Source organism: Amblyomma mixtum, chromosome 5 (assembly GCF_055824585.1).
Source record: "Amblyomma mixtum isolate Tamu chromosome 5, ASM5582458v1, whole genome shotgun sequence".
Taxonomy (NCBI): domain Eukaryota; kingdom Metazoa; phylum Arthropoda; class Arachnida; order Ixodida; family Ixodidae; genus Amblyomma; species Amblyomma mixtum.
Window position 1 is genome coordinate 141,601,340 of NC_143016.1, and position 21,646 is coordinate 141,622,985.

Below are 21,646 nucleotides of genomic sequence, written 5' to 3' on the forward strand. Positions count from 1 at the left end.
AATACTTCAGCTGGTTAAAAGTTTTGCTCGCGGAAGCACGTGTGCCGTTGATGTCAATTTAGCTGCATATCAGATCTGTATGACGTAAATTATTCATAGACAACGGGCACTGGAAATAAATGCGCTCACAGCCTCTGATGCATTAAACAAAGCCAGTTGCAGCGAGCCCGCTATCTCATTATGAACCTGCAGACGGGCGCTCTTAGCTCCTTTTGTCCAATGCAATTAGTCAACGTGAAAGCACACGCCGGCTGTGATTTTTGCGCGATATGCAGCCCGACAACTCCGTCTAAGTGCAAGACTACAGTTTTGTATACAGCACAAAGTGCGTTTAGGGCCTGTCCTCTACACTGTTTGGTGACAATGGCATGGTCTCGGCCTGCATGAGGCATGTGTGTTTTATTTTTTTTAAGGTGGCTATGTCACGAAGCAGTCTCTGATAACGCGTCTTGTAACGTTTATTCATTGCAGGAAAGTGAAGTGAAGAGCTTTGTTGTTAACGCAGCCTGACTTGCACACACATCTCTTTCAGCCATAGCAGAAGGCACTCGACGATGCCACTAGCTTTAATCTTGGTCATTTTTTACTCACTGGAGCACGGAGGCGGCAGTATCCATAGCAGTAATGAGCACCACTGTCGCAGTAACACGGTTCATCGCAGGGGCGAAGGCCGCAAAGCTGAAAGAGGATTGTTATCAGGGTAAATATGCTTTAGGAGTAGTCTTTTAAACCCGGAGTACGCGACTGCAATGAAGTTTTTGCATGAGAAAAAAAACTTACCAGGCATGAGAACTGAGCCCTCAGCTCGCATGATATAATACCGAGGTGGGTACACCAAAACGGGTAAACTGAGAAACAACGATGAAAGGAGCCGCAAATCAATGCACTTACGTGAATTGCAGTCCTTCAGATAAGTATCCAAAAAACATAATTTCAAGTTATCATGTGCTCTAAGCCGTTCGTCGTGACACGAAGATTGGCTATGAAATGAGAATCAAGTGAAGTTATCTGGGACCCTTTAGTTTGTTGTACAAGAAAACTAAGAACATAAATAAAAAGGTACCTGGTTTGTTTTGGCTTATTGGGGTTTAACGTCCCGAAGCAGCTCAGGCTATGAGGGACGGCGTAGTGAAGGGCTCCGGAAATTTCGACCACCTGGGGTTCTTTAACGTGCACTGACATCGCACAGCAGACGGGCCTCTAGAATTTTGCCGTCATCGAAATTAGGCCGCTGCGGCCGGGATGGAACCCGCGTTTTTCGGGTCAGCAGCCGAGCGCCTTAAACACTGAGCAACCGTGGTGGGGTAGAAAGGTACTTTATGAAGTGGTAATTCACTCGCTTTCCGTTTGAAAACATTGATGGTACGTATTTTTCAGCCCGACAGCAACCGTGTACTATACAGACACGACATCGAAGAAGACTAAGGATCATTTCTCCCACATTTGGTCCTTTACAGCATCGCGAAGCCTAAGCACTGCTGTGAGTTATGTATTTCAAGGTCATTATGATGCGGCAAACAAGGGCTAATTAGCACTGCGTACTTTGGATCAGCAGCAAAACACAAAACTACAACGGATCTTTCTCAATTATAAGCACATACATATAAAAAGTCTATATGTATTTCACTAGTGTGCTCTTCAGCGCCATTGAACAGGACGCAATTTTACAGTCTCCGCCCAAGGGAGAGTAACTGAGAAGCTATGTGACCATTGCGAAGCATGCAGTCATTATGCTCCCCCTGTCAGACACACTAAGTTCTGGACTAACTTGTCCACGCCTGCTCATCTCAACTTCTTTCACAGACAAAAGATATTTTCTATAAATTGAAGGAACAAAGTAATATTTTATCTAGCTAGCAGTTTAGTTTAGCGCACTAGGGGCTGATTTTTGTTTTGTTCAGTAAATATAATTTCACGCACACTTACGATGCGCACCTAAGAAACCTTCTTCCCTCCGGCACATTAGAATGTTTTTAGAGTAATAAATAAAATACCGCCATTTGGGCCTCGCACTTTTTAAAGCCAGGTACGTACGGAGCAATTCATGCGTTCACTTGTACAGGCGGAAAGTTTTTGCGGTTGGCACTATATTTTATAGTAACGTCGATAAATTTTTTTTCGTTCCAACCTCCTAAATCACCCCTGCATGGAATCCTCTAGTGCCAGAAGCAAACTCGCTCTTGGTGAAAGCACTTGCGCAAAGAAATGAATTATTGTACATGCAAGGACCACTATTCATAGTAAGAAGACATAGAAGTTAATATTCGAGTGGAACGTCAACACAGTTCTCTCCAACTTTGGTAGCAGATATGCGGGGCTCATTTGCACCACTTTTCTGATAACCTGAAAGCTTAGCGCACTGCGGGGCAAATTTGTGTGTTTCCGCGCAGCGATTATGGTAACATGCGGCCTTACGAAGTATAAAGTAAAAGAAGGCGAGGAGAGTATCTGCACGTAATGTTGAAACTTTATCACGTAAACTAATTTTCACTAATAAATATCAGTACACGAATGAAACAGAGCTCTGGGTAAGGGTTGCACAACGCATAGCGGAGTGATACGTTGGTGAGTCGGATGCTTCCTAGAGACAACTGAGACTAAAAATCTAAATCAGAGCCGCAATAGAAAAACTCTTTATACCAACGATGACCAATGATGATGGCGTCCGCATTCCAAAAGAAGGAAAATGCTAAAGGCTGTACAGTGCGATGCCAGTTCGCGTTAACATTTGACAAGGCACAACCTGCGTTTATGTCTCCCATGCATGAAAATATGATACAGTGGCACTCAGAATTGCCCTAGGAATTGAAATACATCATTTTCAAGCCGTTCGACTAATGGTTTTGTCGAAACAATGATGTGTACAATCATTCCTAATGTGATACGTAACCTTACTTCAGCCTTCTCGGTGTATTGTACAAATTGTCTTAATTAAAATTACTTACAGAAGTTTTTCGAAGCAGTTGACTCATGAAATGAGCGCTAAGCCTCAACAATGTTTCAATTTTTCCCCAACAAGGACGGTGTCGTACAAGTGTGCACCACCGCATATAAAAACACGGAGAACACTAAGGAGGCCTAATAGCGAAATATGAAAACGCGCTCTATGGCTTGCTTGATTGTTCAGTAGTATTCTATAAGCAAAAATATGGTACTAGGTAGTTTGTTTTGCGTTTTCCTGCACTTGAAGCAAGTGGGATACGCGTTCCCGTACTGCACAATAGGATAAAGAACCTCCTCTTTCTTCTCATCATCATCTTCAGTCTGACTACTCCCAATGGAGGGCAAAATACTCTCCCGTATGTCTCCAATGAACTCATTCCTTTGCCAGTTGCGTCCACCGTATTCCTACAAACAGCCTAATCTCATGCGCCGCCTAACCTTCTCTCGCGCCCGTTACGGTTGCCTTCTCTTAGAATCCACTCTGTTAGCCCTAAGAAACAGCGATTATTTTGCCATCGCATTACTTGCCCCGCCCAAGCCCATTTCTACCTCCTGATTTCGACTAGGATGCCATTAACCCACGTTTGTTCCCTCACCCACTCCGGCCGCTTCCGATCTCTTTACGTTACTCCTCTCATTTTTGTTTCCGTATCTCGCTGCGTTGTCCTTAACTTAACCAGAAACCTCTTCATTAGCCTCCACTGTTCTGCCCAATAGGTGAGTACGGGTAAGATGCAGCTGTTTTATACTTTTCTCTTGAGGGATTTGAGTAAAGTGCCATTCATGATCTGAGATAACCTGCCATATGCACTACACCCCATTCTAATATCTGTAGTTATTTTTCTCTGATTATCCCGATCTGCTGTCATCACCTGCCATATGTAGAGATATTGCCTTACTTATTCCAGCACCTCGCTACCATTTAGAACTGGTGTTTTCTTGCTAGACTGTTCGACATGGCTTTGGTTTTTTGCATATTCATTTCTAAACCTACCATTCCGCTCTGCCTGCCTAACTCATTGATCATGCTTTGCATTTCACGCCTTGAGTGACTTGAGAAGGCGATGTCATCAGCGAATCGCAGATTTCTTAGTGATTCTCCATGAACTCTTATCCCCAACTGCTCCCAATTCAGGCCTAGGAATAACTCCTGTAAACAGGCGGTTCCTTATTGACGGTTGCTTAGCGGTTCCCTCCTTATTAGAATTTTATTGCTAACTTCATTGAGCGCTATAGTATTTGTGTAGTTACACATATCTTCCATTATTTTCACATAAGATTCTTCTACATCCTGATTCTGCAATGCCTGCATGACTGCTGAGGTTTTCATTCAGTGAAAGCTTTCACGTAATCAATAAAGGCTATATACAGATGTTTGCTGTACTCTGTCCATTTCTCTATCAACTAGGTGACAGTGCGAATATGATGTATTTTCTAGTATCCTTTGCGAAAGCCTACCTGATCACTTGGTTGATTGAAGTCTAAGGTTGTCGTGATTCGATAAGCAATTACCTTAGCAAATACCTTGCAGGCAGTAGACAGCAAGCTGATCGGTCTGTAATTTTTCATATCCTTGACGTCCTCTTTCTTATAAATTTAAAAAAAATGGTAGCGTTCTTTCAAGCTTTAAGTATTCTCAAGGTCACAAGGCATTGCGTCTACAGGGTGACTGCGTTTTCTAGCACAATCTACCCTCCGTCATTCAAGAAATCTGCTGTTACCTACTCCTCACCTGCTTCTTTCCCAATTTGCACTGCTCCTAAGGCTTTCTTTACTTCCTTTTTTGTTACTGGCGGGATGTCCCAATGCTCTGCGCTACTGTATCTGTCATTAAAGTTATGATTGCATTGGTTACCGTATAGATTAGAGTAGAACTATTCGGTTATTTCACCTATCTTATTCTTCTTGTTGATAATGGCTTTGCCCTCTTTGTCTCTTAACGGATAGAGCTGCTTTTTGCTTATGCCTAGTCTCCTCTTCATCGCTTTTACGCTCCCTTAGTTGTTTAGACCATGCTCGATTATCTATGCATTAACCTTCCTTATGTCGGCTACTTTGCGGCCTTTTATTAACTTTGATAGCTTTTTGATAGTTTGATTTGTTGTGTAGATGTAGACGCCCTCATGCTTTGGCGTTTGTTAATTAGATCTTTCATCTTCATAGGTAGCTTGCACGCACCCTGTAGAACCAATCTATCGCCTACTCCTACGGCGCACGCTATAACGCTAGCTGGGAGATTATCGCTCATTCTTCAACATTACGGACGTCTTAGTGTAATCGGATTATCTGTTCTGCAGGAAAATCCTCAATTCCTCTCTTGCTGCCAACTCCTTAAAGGACTTCCACTTCACTAATTTCCTTCATTCCCTCTTCAAATGTAAGGTAACACGAGACCTGACCACTCCGTGTCACTATATCAGACCTTTCCGAGGACCTGCAGCATCCAGGTCTACGATGCCAGGGTGTGCGCATAGTGCAAAGCTTATTTCATTTTTGTCTCACCATTGGCGCTGTTCCACGTCCACTTTCTGTATTCTCGTTTGCAGAAGAAGTCATTCATGATCCGTCAATTATTTCTATCTGTGAACTCTACTAATAATTCTTCCCTGCTATTCATAGAATCTATGCCATAGTTACCTACCGCCGGGTCTCCAGCCTGCTTACTGCCTAACTTCGCATTGAAGTCGCCCATTCGTACAGCGTACTGTGCTTTTGCTTTGTTCATTGCTGATTCCACGACTTCATATAAGCTTTCAACAGTGTGGTCATCATGGCTGGATGTAGGCGCATAGGTCTGAACAGCCGTCCGCTTGTAACTGTTATTAAGCCTAATTACGATAGGTGCCACACTATCGTTAATACTATAAAACTCCTCTAGGTTGCCAGCTATATCCTGATTGATGAAAAATCACGCACCTAGCTCTCGTCTGTCTGCTAATCCACGACAGCACAGTATGTGCCCGCCCTTAAGAACAGTATACGCCTCATCTGTCCTCCTAGCCACACTAAGCCCTATGACATTCCGTTTAATACCCGCTAATTCCTTGAACAGCACTGCTAAGCTAGCCTCACTGGATAAGGTCCTAGCATTACACGTTGGCTGGTTCAATTTCCAATTGCGGCCTGTCCAATGCCAGAGATTCTTAGCACCCTCCGCTGCTGGTGATTCTCAGCTGCTGATACTCAGGGTCGAGTGTCAATTGGTTTGTTCATAGAAGGTTGCGGCCAAGTAGCACATCAGGGTGGCGAAATCCTGTTCTGGTGAAAGAGTGCGTTCTTGGTACTCGTCACCGAGATCAGGCCGCACCCCAGGCCTGGTTATGCAAGTACATCGACATGCGGAGTGTTTTTATTAAACTTGGTGAAGAATTGCGCGGCACCAGGATTCGAACCCCTGTCCTCTAGCACGTGAGGCGGATGCTCTACCTCTACGCCGTCGCTGGTTAAAAACCTTCGGCGGCCTAAGTTACCCGAAGCCCTCCACTACGGCGTCCCTCATGGCCTGAGTCGCTTTGGAACGTAATACTGCACACAATCTTCCGGTGCATGTGCCTACCAGACAGCTTCATTTAAGTGACGACCATTTGCAACTCTGTGGCCGGGAACTTTCTTTAAAGCGACAGCTCCTGGACAGATACCCGAAGCCTTTGGTGGAATCTCACGGTCAGAGATCAAATGACATTCGTGGCTCCGCTTCTTTTCCCGCGCGCCTGATTCTGACAGGTTAGTTCGTTCTGGCGCACCAGGGATAGGGAACAGAGACCGTTCCGCGCCCCTTTTAGGGTGGCACTAAAAGCCAAAAGCGGGGTGTCCTTAGAACCATTAAAGGAGGAGGCGCCCGTTTTCCTTTAGTCATATATTACAACCAGGAATTCCTGGTACTGCATTTTCATAGATCATTTCATTGCCTACAGTTCTACGTTTTCATTTTCTGGACAAAAAATTTCTGATGCAGCAAACGAAGGAATTCTAACCATAAGTCATGCTCGCATTTCTAGTGGAAATTCAAGTAGTAGCGACGCATAGGATGAGTAACTTGTGTAATACTAATAAAGTATGTGTGGCTCGAGGCAATGAGATTTTTGTATACCTGTCTAAAGCGGAAAGTTCGGCTTTAACTCGACTAGTAAAACTACTTTAATGTTCTAATAAAATTAAGTTCAGGGTTAAATAAGGAGATTTCATTATTATATTTTACAGAAACACAGAGCATTCGAAACCACTTCCTAGCCTTCGATAGTGTGGCTGCTAGCATTCATACCTTACTTTATAGTTTGCCAGTCGGCAGCGCTGCAATGTCCACTTCCGCGGCGTGCCTATTCTCTTGAGCATCGTTTTGAAGAGAGAGCACTTTCACTGAAGAATATATTTTACATTACTGTGAGCCCTGGCGTAAGGGCCAGTAAAGTCTGTTCCTTGCACTAAACATTATACTGGCTAGAAAAAATTCAGTATGTATGTCTTATTATGTGTGCAGGTGAATTTCAAGTTGAATTTCAAGATGGTTATCAAGAATTTAAGTAACCCCAATAGGGGTATCAAAGCCTTATTCTATATTCTTCCTTGGTTTTACTGCGTCTTTTTTCTCGAAGTAAATATTTCACCTAAATTTTCTGCGTGGTTAGATCATTTCTTAGAAGAGGTTTTTTGTCCAACTTAACAGTGATGCACTCCATTTGGATCATAGAGTTTCTCCAGATTACCTAGAGGTAAAGGTCGCGCCACCATCTATGCGAATTTATTAAATAGCACTTCCTCCGCCGCAGGAATGCCGGGAAGGTAAGGTTTCTGTTTCGCTTGGCTAGTGTTGGCCTGAAAACGTAAATTCTGCCTCATAATGTGCACTTTCTTCGCAAGACTGTCGTCGGTGCGCAGATCGACTGATTTTATTGCTGAAATTTCCACCTCAAAAAAATTGAATGCAAGCCATACACTAGCATTTATTAGCGGTTTGCCTCGAGAATACGGGTACTGTTATGATTGAATCTGCGTATCATACCGAACACTGGACGAGAAAAATCCGAAAACTCATCTTGCAGGTGTTCCTGTGCCTCTGCCAGGTATATGAAGTGCAGCGCGCGAGTTTTCCTGCTAGGTAATATTAAGAAACTCCATGTTCCAAATAACACTTTCCTGCCCACACTCACACCATGCTCTGGCAGCATCATTCCTCTGCTAATACATGGCCAAAAAATACTGCAAGGGTCGCATCTCCTGCTTAGAGACAAAATAAAATGGGGGTTTTATGCACATACATTTGACAAAAGCTTTTGCAATGCTACTGCTACGTAGAATCACGACTTCGGCTGATTGCGCGTTCCAGTGCATTCAAGTGACGATATTGTTTCGCGTAGTTGGGCGCTCAACAACGTTGAAGGTGTAAACACAATGGTTAGGCCGATAAAGAGCACGCGGGCAGCGTAGATCTCCAGAGGATGTTATCCGTAGTTATGTAAACTGCAGTAACCACAAAGTTCTCTACGGTGTTGAAAGATTGCGCTTCGACCTCAATATTCCTGGGCTCTAATACTTTCTAGCAGCTCGGCGCGATCAGAGATGCAGGGTACAGCGAATGCGGGGCTGACATCTGTAGCCAGAAGAATACTTCAGGCCGCAGGGGAAAATTTGCACTGCATTCGAATTTTTCAGGACCAGAAATCACGTTTTTACAAATTGAAAAATGAATATTTATACTGCTCTTGCTCGTGGAGAACTTTCGCTAAATATCCGATAGGTGTAATTTTGAGACGTCTACGGATTCCTTGTCTTGAATAATCAAAAAATAAATTCGTGTGCCATTGCAAAATGTAAACGTACGAGCACGTGTACTATGTAGGACGCAGTATGCATGAAGAGAGCAGTGCAGAATAGAATAAAAACGCATACTTGTCCAACACAGCGGTATTTCTTCTTTTCCTCATGACTTGGCTCCTTAGGACAGTATGTACTGGCTGTAACTCTGAAAAGGCAGAGGAACAGTTGGGGAGAACGTGGAGGCTTTACATTTATAGTGTATTTATTACCACTTACGGGCATATGGTCTAAACCCCTGGTAGCTTTGCTTTCCTGGCATATTTTCTTTCTGCTAACCAGCCACATCATTGCGGGTAACACTGCAAATCAATTCCTCCGAGTGAAGAAGCGAGGTTTTAATGTGAAAGCTTAAGAGAAAGAGGCGAGGGGCCTCCTTTGGCATAAGAGAAAGACGGAAGGCGTCTTCAGCGTATCCAGTGCACCGTGATCTGTGAAACTTCCAGTTAGAAAAAGTAAAAACTACTCATTCCTTTGGCGTAATAATAAATAATCATGCCCCCTGAACTACTCAGCTTGGAAATTAGCACATCCGCACTGCAGTGGAGCCAACTGCTCCATACTTTGGCTCCTAGGTGGTGTATCGACGTACAAGAAGTACAAGAAGTAGTCGTTCACTAAAACACAACAATGGCTAGTACAGTAATTCAGCATGAGGTGCAGCTCTTAAAGCAACTCCCAACTTTGTGGTGTGATTAAAAAGCGGGAAGTATTTATTCAAGGCAGTGATGAACTACATAAATGTTGCTTTTCTGAGCTTGTGCTTGGCTCATGATGGCCTTAGCTGCATATGTGCCATTAACCACAACACAACACACGCTTTTTTGAGCTGAGTTGGTACCCTATGCCACCCTCGTATTGCTAATAAGTGTAATGTGTGCCTCCTAACTGGAGAAAAGTTTTTTGAAGCGATTGCTTCATTGTTCACAGGCGACAAAAGATCAGTTACACTTTCTGCAAGACGACTTACTCATTTTGCTGTTGGAACTCATGTACAAAAGACAAAACGACAGGAAACATGAGTTATCAGGTCACAACGGGAGTGCTACTCCGGGCGCATGTCATGCGCTCCGGTTTGAGATTTGCGCCGTTTTAACGGAAAATAGAACCGCGTTGATCTCGTAGAAGAAGCTCAGTACAGGATTCTAACAGTGTATAAAGCTGGAAAATTACATGCCCAAGCATTCCCACATAAAAACGTAATTAAGTATAGTAAGTTTTTTTCTTCCCTTCTTCCATACCCTGCTTTATCCCATCTCTTACGGCGCAGTTCGGGTGTCCACCGATATATGTGAGACAATTACTGCGTCATTTCCTTCCTTGAAAACCAATTTTCAGTCGATGTAGTATTTGAGAAAGTTAACCAGGGAAACAGATATTACTGAAAGAAAATAATAAACTTGATGTGCAAAAAAGTACTCGTCTTTGCATATAACCCAGCCTCAAAGGAGTAGTCTGCAACTAATAGAGCTTAAAAACTGTGCCAAATTTTTTAAAAAAGAAAAAGGCTACTCACCCTGCAAGAATAATGTGAAGGGCAAGTACAAGCAAAACAAAAGCCTGCCTATTGGTCAGCATATTGAATTATGAGCCGTCTTTCTTTCCCAGTGACTGTAACAAATCGTGGAGCAAAACGAATATCTCATAAATTGACTAAATCGATAACAGTACACGAATCACTACAGCCTTTATCGTGCTACATTAGAAAGGCAGTAAAAATAATTATCATGCACGCTGCTTTCCATCTATATTAGTCGGGCGTGAATCGATAATATTTCTAGCTGCAATTTATGTAATGTGATGGCGCGTGCTGGTCCAATGTCCTCTAATATTTTCGCTCGTGCAGACGAAAGCTCCTATAAAGATGAGGAGAACGTGTGTGTGAGGAAGTGTTCTGGAAGCGCAGGTCCTGGGCCACGCCGCAGTTGACCCTGTTGTGGATCAGGTAGCATGATCGGGCCGGAGAGGGAATGAGGGAGGTCGGAGACGAGGATGCGAGAAAGACAAGGAGAAAAACTTTATACAATTAAATTACATGATGTACAAACAAAGAGTCTCGACAAGGAGCTTGATGACGAGAGGCTCGATGGTGAGACGATCGATGGTGAGACGCCCGATGGTGAGACGCTACTCGCCGAGTTTTTCAAGCATTTCCTTTCCCTAGGGTCCCTAGATGGGGGGCGGCCTGCCGAGGAAGGAGTGTCCTGGAAAGTTCACTGTGGCACCCATCACACCTCCCTATCCTTAGGAGACACGCCCCCATCATGTGTTAGGAGAAGGAGAAACATGCCATCAATGTTGCGCAGACGCTGGAATGCCCACGAGCGGCGTTCCCGCGCATTGAATTCGTTCGCACGTGCAGGGTCCCGGCTACGTGCAATTTCCACGCGGTGTAGGGGAGACGCTCGCTGAAAACTTCTTCCTGCGACGGACGCTGCTTCCGTGGGTAATCCAGGCGTTGACCCAGGGTGCCTTTCGTGACTAGTCGGCATTGCGCTGCAACTGCGCCGATTTTTCTTCAGGACGAAGGCGAAGCGTAACAACCCTCGGCCGCTCATTACCAACGTGACATCTGATGCAAGTGCTGGGTACGTCGTTAATGCACCATGCGCCCCCTTCAAGCCGCATTTCAAGCCCCCGACAGATACCGAAGGTAGACACGCCAGTCCACCAGGGCAGTCGCCGGTTGCAGGGCTTACCTCCCGAATTTGGAGTGCTTCCTGTTTCCCATTGTTCACGGAGGGCAAGTGCTACAACAATGAATCCTCCATCTACAGTCCCGCCGGTCCTGCTCCATCACCAGCGAGAGCCACCCCGTTTCCACGGTCACCCACACGAGGACCCCGAAGATTGGCTGGACCTGTATGACCGAGTGGAATCTACAATGGTTTGGGTGCTGACTGCAAGATGCGGCATGTTTATTTCGCCCTTGAAGACTACGCGAGGACCTGATTTCTAAACAATGAATTTGGACTTCGAACGTGGGATACGTTCAAAACAGAGTTCCTCCAAGTCTTCAAGGGCGGCACGTTGCGCAAGGAGAAGGCTAACCTGCTTTTAAGGGCCCAAAATGAATTCCCCAACGAGTGTGTGATGGTGTATGGTGAGGAAATGAAGAGACTCTTCCGACGTGCGGACCCAAGCAAAAGGGTCAAGCAGCAGCTGTTCGCTGGCCTGGTTCGAAGTCCTCCAGTGACTGTAGCTGACTTCGTAAAGGAGGCGAGCACCATCAAAAAGTCTCTTGACATGAGGGCCCGTAAGTACGACCGTTCAACAGCATCGACGCTCACGCCCACTGTGGAGGGCGCCACGGTGAATTCGTCGGACACTCTACGTGAGATTATTCGATGGATCGTGAGGGAAGAGCTGGCGAAGCTCTTTCCGGTTAATGAACAGCTTCAAGTTAGCACATTTGCTGACGTTGTCGGTAAGGAGGTGCAGCAAGCTCTGGGTACTTGTACACCACTACCCGTTTCCGGCCCTGTAGAGCCTCAGCCACCGAATCTCAGCTACGCCACCGTCACACGCCGTTTTATTCCATCCCACCCGAACCCACGTTACGACACACTGCCTCCGCCGCTACACGAACTCCCCCTCCCCACCCGAATTCTCTTCAGCGGCTAGGATGCCGCACAACGGATGTCTGGAGAGCGCCAGACAATCAGCCGCTGTGCTACCATTGCTGTGAAGTTCGACATGTCTGGCGCCGCTGCCCATACAAGGATATGGGCCTTTGAGTATTCCCCGTCGATTGTCCTCGTCCGATGTATGGAGAACAACCGCAGGAGATAGCGGATTACATCTCGCCAGCGGTCTCCGTACAGCGCCATTTCTCTCGATCTCCATCACCGCGTCGCTACAGCTCCCCAGGACGAGGCCAGTCTCAGAGTCCCCATAGGGGAAACTAGATGCAGCAGCCTCTGGAGGTTCGGCTGCTCAACGGCAAAGTGTAAGAGATCCTCCATGTCCACAAGGCAGTCCTCAACCAACGCCGAATTCGGTAGCCGTACCGACGATTCATGAGCCCACGTACCTCAAAACTAGCCGATGTCCTGACGCAATCCTCCGTGGCCACGACGCCTTTTCTCGATGCCGACCTCCTTCGACGCACCGCAGCCCAGACCGAATGCCTCGACATCCACAAACACCACCAACTGCCGACTTAGAGATTTCGGTTGAGGGCGCCGATGTAACCGCGCTGGTGGATACTGGTGCCGATTATTCTGTACTGAGAGGACAATTCGCCGCGGCACTAAAAAACGGCACATCCACTGGATATTGTCTGCATATAGACAAATTGAGGTAGACGAAAAAGCCAGCGAAAAGACGGCATTCATCACTCCAGACGGGTTGTACGAGTTTCAAGCCATGCCATTTGGCCTTTGTTCGACACCTGAGACTTTCCAAAGGCCCATGGACACCGTACTTGCGGATTTGAAGTGGCAAATTTGTCTGGTCTACCTGGACGACGTCATCGTTTTTGCCCCGTCTTTCGAGAAGCACCTTCTTCGCTTCGAGGAGGTTTTGCAGGCCATAACGTCATCAGGCCTTACTCGAAAAGCCGAAAAATGTCATTTTGCATATTAATAGTAAGTGGTTAGGCTATGTGGTGAACCAAGAAGGGGTCTTTCCGGATCCCGAAAAAACATCCACAATTGCCCAATGTCCACCGCCGCTTGACCAAAACGAGGTTCGTCGCTTCCTCGAGCTATGCGCGTATTACCGCCGCTACGTGGAGAATTTCTCTAAAGTTTTTTCACCTCTTACTGATCTGACAAAAGCGCATGTACCGTTCAAGTGGGAACCACCGCAGCAGAAGGCGTTTCAAGAGCTTCAACGCCGCCTGCAGTCACCCCCCCCCCCCCCCCCCCCCCCGTGCTGGCGCACTTTGATGAGCTTGCTGACACAAGGGTCCACGCCAATGCGAGCAACGTTGGTTTCGGCGCTGTCCTCGTTCAAGTTCAGCGGGGCCAACAACGTGTCATCGCCTACGCCAGCCGCGCACTCTCCAAGGCAGAAGCCAAGTACTCTGCCTCTGAAAAAGAATGTCTCGCCATCGTGTGGGCAGTTTCCAAGTTCAGAACATACCTTTATGGCCGCTCCTTCAAAGTAGTGACCGATCATCACGCACTATGCTGGTTGAACAATCTCAAGGATCCTTCCGGCCGCCTAGCTGGATGAAGCCTTCGACTTCAAGAGTTCGATATCACCGTCATTTAAAAATCCGGTCACACACACGCAGACGCAGACTGCTTATCTCGTGCTACTGTGCAACCACCTCCGGATGACGCTGCTGATGACGATGAAGAATTCCTGAGTGAAATACATACAAACGATTTCGCCGAGCATCAACGCGCCGACCCCGACCTTCGCGACGTCATTCGTTATCTTGAAGGTGCAAGCAGCTAAGTTCCTAAAGCCTTCAGGCGCACTTTGTCGGCTCTCTGCATACGTAACGGTGTTCCCTTTAAAAAGAACTTCGCTGCCAACACTAGACTATAATTGCTGGACGTCCCCGCAACCCTACGCAATGAAATTCTTCACGCCTGCCATGATGAACCAGCTTCCGGTCACCTTCCTGTTGCTAGAACACGAGCCAGAATTCAAGAGAAGTACTACTGGCCTCGCGTGGATCATGACTTTGCACATTATGTCAGCGCTTGCCGGGATTGCCAGCGCCGTAAGGTTCCGCCCGTGAAGCCAGCCGGATTCCTCAAGCCCATTCAGCCGCCTTCGCAAGCGCTTCAACAAGTCGGCATGGGCTTGCTGGTACCCTTCCCTACATCAGGCTCCGGGAAAAGGTGGATAAGCGTAGCCACTGATTACCAAACGCGTTATGCAGAGACACCATCCCCTCCGAGTAGCGCTGCCCTCGAGGTAGCCCAGTTCTTTGTGCACCAAATCATCCTACGTCATGGTGCTCCACAAACTGTGATTACGGACAGAGGGGCTCCCTTCTGCTCTGAGCTCCTGCACCGTATTCTATTTTTCAGTCGCACCAGTCACCGTAGGACGACTTCTTATCATCCCCAAACTAATGGACTGACGGAACGTCTAAACACGACGCTTGCAGATATGTTTTCCATTTACGTGGACGTGGAACATAAGACCTGGGACGACGTCCTGCTCTATCGCGTATATACAGCCGTACAAGAAACCACCAGCATGGCGCCGTTTAGCCTCGTTTATGGCCGTCAGGTGACGACAACACTCGATGCCATGCTGCCCCATGACGACGATCACCCGATTGATGACGTTGCATCCTTCTTACAACGCGCCGAAGCTGCCCGCCAACTCGAACGGCTTCGCATTCAGGACCAACAGGGCCAGGACGCGCAACGCTACAACCTACGGAGGCGGCTTGTGGAATACCTCCCGAGTAATCTTGCCTGCGTTTGGTCCCCAATCCGACGACGCAGCCTAAGTGAAAAGCTCTTGCGCCGCTATTTAGGTCCTTACCGAATTGTGCGGCGCTTTGGAGCCCTGAATAATGAAGTACTTCCTCATAAGATTCAACAATCTCGAGGCCACCCCCGCCCGGAAGTGTTCCACGTCGTTTGCCTGAAGCCCTTCTACGAAAGGGCGCACTAACTCTTCTCGAGACCACCCCTGCGTTCGTGGCGGCATCGGGTCGATGCCTTCGGAGAACGGGGGGGGGGGGGGGGGGGGGGGGCGCTAATGACGCCAGCGCTCGTGCAGACGAAAGCGCCTTTCAAGGAGAGGAGGAAGTGTGTTTGTGGATGTGTTCTGGAAGCGCACGTCCTGGGCTACGTAGCTGTTGGCCCTCGGCCGCTTATTACCAACGTGACAATATTTTGGAGAGATGATGTTGATCCGGCATGGTCTTCTGACTAGGACGAGCGTGCACGGACGCTTCCAAGACTGCCGACATAAGCGCTCGAATATGCAACGGCAGACATATAAACCGAGGTCATAAAACTGAAAAGATGGCGGCTATGATTTGAAGCTGTCAAGTCACGTTTAAAAATCCAGCAAATGCCATAGCTGAAAGCGTATGGCAAAAGAGATCCGAGAAAAATGGCATCAGCTATAATTCATAAAACGAGTATAATGCTGGAACCACAGTTTGTACAGGAATTGAAGATTACATGTTATTATCACCTGCGACCTGAAAGAAACTCTTGGGCTGTGTTAAGAAAAAGTCAATACTTACCTCTCACAACGTTTTTAGCTCCACCGTGCTGACACCAAAGAGTCATCTACACAGTATTAATATATGGCGAAGTGGGATGGAGAAACTAATAACACCACGTGCCCGAGGGCACAGCACGCTAGCATAAATGCTGAAGTGCCTTCAGCTGTCTGATTTATTGTGTAGTTAAGCTTGTTTTTGCTTATCGCCGTTGCTGCATGGAACATTAAGCAAAGCGGAAAGTTGGGCAAGTTGGATAACGTTCATGATGTAAAAATAGCGCACAGGGAACACAAGGGACGGAAAGTAAACGACGAAAAACGAAAGTAGCGCTTGTCTGCGTCGTTTACTTTCCGTCCCTTGTGTTCCCTGTGCGCTATTTTTACATCATGCATTGAACACATTTGCGAAAACAACCCCATGCATCACCATGGCGAACAATGTGACTTTTTATGGCATGTGGGCACCGATATATTGCAATGAGCGATTACTGAAACATGAAAAGCAAAAATAAAATGTAGCCTGTAACGCTGGCTGCGCTACGTATTTCTCGACGGGTACGGCGCTCGCGCAACTCACGAGAACGAGACAGTTGGTACGAACCGACGCCTATCTGACACGTCTTAACATTGCAGAACCGCAGTGCGAGCGGGGAGACTCCTGCTACGAGTTGCGTTCAGAAGAGCGCGTGACAGGCCGCGGGGGGTCAGTGGTTATGGAGCTCGGCTGCCGACAAGTGTTGGGTTTGGGATGCCCCCCTCTTGTCTAAGTGGATTAAGGCAGCGGACCCTGACCGGCGAAGGCCGAAGATGCGGCGGGGGCTGGCAAAGACGGCAGCAGCGGCAGAAGCAGCGGCGACGTGGTGGCGACGTGGCAGCGGCGAAGGTCAAATAGGGGTGCTGTAGCGCCTGTGATGCCTCCCCTCCTGCCTAAGTGGATTAAGGCAGCGAACTTCCAGCGGCGAAGGTCAAAGACCGCCGAAGGCCGAAGATGCGGCGACGATGGCGGCGTTCCGTGGCCGAGTCGACCCTCGGGTCAACGAACAGAGTGGTGGTGTGCTGAGTGAAAGACACTGAGCCTCTACCCTCTCCCATCAACCGAGCTGCGGGAGAGCCCCACGGCCCAGCGCCGCCCTGCCGTGGGCGGTATCAACAGCATCCACAACGGTCCGTCTGATTGGACGCGTCATTCTTCGAACTATTTCCCCAGACAAGGATCTGGGGAATCCGTGCGTTATTTAACGGCTGTTGTTTTGAGGACTCCAGGGCACTCCTGTTGACTCCTGAAGAAGTTCTCCCTTACACTGAGAGACCCTCTAAGTTACCCCTTTTGTAAATAATGTAAATATTCGTGTATAAAGTTCTCCTTTCCTTGTTTTTCTATTTTAACCCCGTCTCCCGCCTTCCTCGTCCCTTCTCCGGCCCGACCACGCTCACCTCGATCCCAATACCAGTAAGATGCGGTTTTAAACCTGGCCGCGGCGGTTGAATTTCGATGGAGGTGATATTCTAGACGCCCATGTAATGTGCGTTGTCATTGCACGTTAAAGAAACGCGGGTGGTCGAAATTTCCCTAGCACTTCCCTATGGCGTCCCTCTTTCAGCAGCAGGCTGTGTTATGACCACGCGCAAGGCTAAAATGTTGCTAAAATATAATAAAGCGAAAATACTTCATTCGAGCCGGCATTTTATATGTAGCTCGTGCACGAAATGCGTGTTGATATTCTGTAGCATAGCTAAGAAGCTAAGGTTCTTTGCCGTGACTGATAATGAACGTTAGTGCTTGCAAGACGACGCTGCAGAGCGAAGTCGGTGGCAATCTAGGCGTGATATTTGTGAAAACTCCACGCTTGCTTCTGTGAGCAGCGTGTTTGCACAAATACTTTTTGGTATTACATTCGCATTACCATCGTGAGTAGGAGAACAAGAGCCGGCATCTCACGTCGTTTTAGCCGCCGCGTCTTTGGCCATTGGTCTTTAGCTAATTCATTCCGCTGTAGGGCGCTCAATGCTGGCAAGCGGCGCTAACTAGGTCGGTGTCAGTGATGCTGTTTCGCCTTTCTGGTTTACCTTTGCAATCCTCCGAAACTAGACTAAAAGACATTACGCCTTCTGTAAAGAGGGTTGTAATTAGAATATGCTTCCATAGTTCCCGCCTTTTGAGGAGATTGCAAAGTGTACGAGTACCAAATCTGGCCGTCTTCATCACATTATGAAGAAAGGAGGAAATGATAAGCGCTACTATTTCAGACAGGGATCGAATCAGCAACGTAGCGATTATAAGAAAGACGTCCTGCTCAGTTGTGTATTGCGGGCAACTTTCTTTATATTGAATCGCATCAGTGATATGCATGCTAGCTAGAACCTGAGTTTTATAATGGTATATAGTACGATGTTCCCTGGATGTGCAGACGTGCGGTATGAAATGCCGCGGCACATTGTGCGCACCTTCTTTGCAGGTTTTTATCTTGTTGCTACAGAATCTGCTTGTTCCATTGCGTAAGAGAGTCTTTCGACTTTTGCAGTTGGGAGTTTGGTAAAATATGAGATTGGTAGCTGCCCGTTAGTAGGAGACGCATATGTTTTCAGAAATATAAAGCAGATATTTAGCACGTGCTGAGCAGTCTAAGTACGCGTCACTCAAAAGCGCATATGTGAAGCTACCTTCTTTTTCCGGTGTGGGTTCAAACAGTGGCCAGTTGCGGGCACTGTAGCCCAAGCTGGATGGAGTAGGTCAAGCCGCATGTTCAGTAGGAAGCGCCGTGTATCTGTTGGCCTCATTGAGCAAGCGCCAAAGGCCTCCTCTTTTCTAAAGGTTCGAGTGATGGTGAAGTATTTTTGACCCAAAGCGCCGCGGATAATCGCATCCAAAATGAGAAAGAAATGACATTCCTATCATTAAGGGAGAAGTAAACCTCGCCAATTGGCTAAGTTGCGGATGTAATAAGTTAACTACCTAATTATACACTATACTGGCTGACAGCTTATATCTGTTTTCTGGTGTTCGCCAAAACTGGGATATCTGCCACCTTTAAATTATTTTTGTACAACCTTTCAATTTTTAAAATTCTTTTTAAGGTGAAGGAAAAACGGGCGAGGCAAAGGCATGCCCAAAATTCGTGCTGCTTGTGCTAGCTTCGCCTGCTATGCTGTTCTGATTAGTGAGAAGCAACCACTGCCCCTCATCGGCTGTTGTGCATCGGAGCCCCAAGAAGCTGCGAGCAGTATTTCATGCGGTCCATATAGCGTGGGTGATTGCGAAAGGAGCATACGTTTGGGAGCAGCCTAGCAGGCCCAAGAAACCTTTGCAATCCTTACTTACTAAAAACTGATTTAAGAGGACCCTCAATATTTCCGCGTTTATTTAGTCGAAGCAAATGGTCTTGAGACGGTACCGGCAAATGCAACAGGGGCCGAGAGTAGTGCTTGAAACGCTGCGCCCTTTGCAGCAGCTCAAATCGACATACACGCAGCAGACAGAACTCGGAAGAAACGCCCTCGGAACTATGCCATAGAACTTGCTTCGCAGGGGTTGCAAGTGGAGCTGATATGGGTGCCTGCGCACTCCAGGAATCCCGGAAACGGGGCCGCGAACCTTTTAGCCCGAGGTTCTTTAAACCGGGCTCAGGTGGGCGCGGATCGGGGATTCACGAAGGAGCGCATGCACTCATTCAGCGAGCTGATACAGAGCCTCACGCCAGCTCTACCCCCCGCCCCACCCCTCCATAGATAACAAACAAGCAACACTCTGGCGCAAACTACAGACACACACTCTCCTCTCACCCCTTAGCCTAGCTGACTATCATCCCTCCTTCCCCGCTCTGGCATGCGCCCTATGCCCACAGCCATTCGCCTCTTCCCTCCACATCCTTTCCCTCTGCGTGGCGGACCCTCCCCAGCGGCACCTAGAGAACCTCAAGACCTGGGAGGACTGGGAGACCCTGCTGCGCTCCGAGGACCCGGCCGTGCAGGCCATCGCCACCGGCCTGGCTACCAGTGTTATGGACCTTAGGAGTATAAACGCTTGAGTGCAGTGGGGTCGTGCGGGGACCATGGCGTGTGCCCCGAATTCCTCTTACAATAAAGTTGCTCTCTCTCTCTTCACATAAAACATAGCAGCTTAACAGACGCTATTAATGCAGCCTCATTATCGCCACGCATGCACGTTCCGTCCCCCGATATCCGGCCTGCTTCGATTCGGCACCACTACAACGGGCAGTCGGCGCTCGTGTGTTCATGTTAAATCAGCCTAGGATGCGAAGCATAGTTTTGGGGTCTGGCGAGCCGCCCTCTCCCTGGCCGACATCTCGCTGCTCAACTGACTCAACGAGTGCGTCGCCTTTTGCGTGACGCCAGTATCTCCCAGCGGTAGGAGCGGGAATTAGGCCGCCGGCGGAGGCTCCGCGTCCGCAAGCGAGCGCACGAGGCCCCAGCTTTCACAGCTGCTGTGACGTCATATCACGTGGTGCGCCGATGAAGGTCAAGTGGTAGCTACGCGGCCGGGCGCGGCGCAGCAAGGAAGAGCTCGGTTGTGCGAGTAATATGCTTCGCATAAAAATTGGCAGCATGTGCAGGGTCGTCCGCTCTAAGTACGAACACGGCAGAGCGTGGCCGCGTTCCGCGCGGAGCGAGCGCATCCGGCGCTCTGCGCTCTGCGGTGCAGCTCTGCAGCACTGCGGCGCAGGAGCACACGGGCCTGGAGGCGGTGCTTCGTGTCGTCTGCTACAGCGCGGGTGCTCTTGTCCTGCGGTGAAGCGCACCTAACTTCCTCCATGATTACGGCGCTGGTGTGTACCGAGACAGCACTGCGGGAAACCGCACTAACTACAGCACGTTGTCGCTGGTTGCGCGTACAACTCAGCGGCCTCTCGTCTCAGTGCCACGAGCTCGGTGATATGCATGTATTGCTGCAAACTTGTCATGTCGGGTTTGAATTGATTTGGTTTATGGGGTTTAACGTCCGAAAGCAACATAGAGGACTCCAGGTTATTGCCGAATATATATGCGAAATTGAGAAACGCTTAATTCAGGGAAACATTTATTGCAAATCGACGTTTCGGACAGAGCCTGTCGTTTTTGCCTGACAACACGCTGTAGTTATTGCGCTTTCACGCATTGCTGTCTCGGTGCACACGAGCGCTGTAATCATGCCCAAAGTGAGGTGCGTTTCACCGCAGAACAAACACTGAGCGCCAGGGTGTCGACCCGGAACTGAACCCGAACCCGAAACCGGAACTGAACCCGAATTTCCGCCTGGAACCGGAACCGAACCGAACCCATATTTTTTTCGCCATCTTGGAACTGAACCCGAACCGGAACGATTCAAAGGAACCGTTCCGAACCGGTTCGGGTCCCGGTTCAGCCCCACTTTTTTTGCATCCCGGCATACCTCTTGTTTTCCCACAAAATGATATGATGTATCGCATAGACTTACCCACCCGTAGCTGTCTGCGCTGGGAAGTGCCAAAATGGTACCCAGTATATGCGACAGCAAACTTACAGGAGGTCTGGTGCCTGGGAAGAAGCCTAATTGTCGCTTCCCTAATGTACTGCCGCCAATTCTAAACACTTGTACGTCATGTTTATGTGAAAGCTTGAGTTATTACTCCTCCGTTTTACATATTTGCGTAAATGTTTAATCAAAGTGTTAGGACTGCTCTAACTCAGTAAAGTACTATAGACACGAAACTTTTTCTTGCGTGCTTTCTTCTTTCAAACGATGCGTTCGACGTTGGTGTAC

General features: G+C 47.9%; 1 long non-coding RNA gene across 1 annotated transcript in view; it reads right to left on the bottom strand.

Moving 5' to 3' along the window:
* Positions 1-442: 442 nt before the first annotated feature.
* Positions 443-21,646, bottom strand: part of LOC149343924 (uncharacterized) — a 37,223-nt gene continuing 16,019 nt past the window's right edge. The window contains exons 3-5 of the long non-coding RNA XR_016282739.1: positions 10,271-10,365; positions 8,830-8,902; positions 443-678 (exon numbers count right to left, since the gene is read on the bottom strand). This is a non-coding gene — a long non-coding RNA (uncharacterized LOC149343924). The remainder of the gene's footprint in view (positions 679-8,829; positions 8,903-10,270; positions 10,366-21,646) is intronic.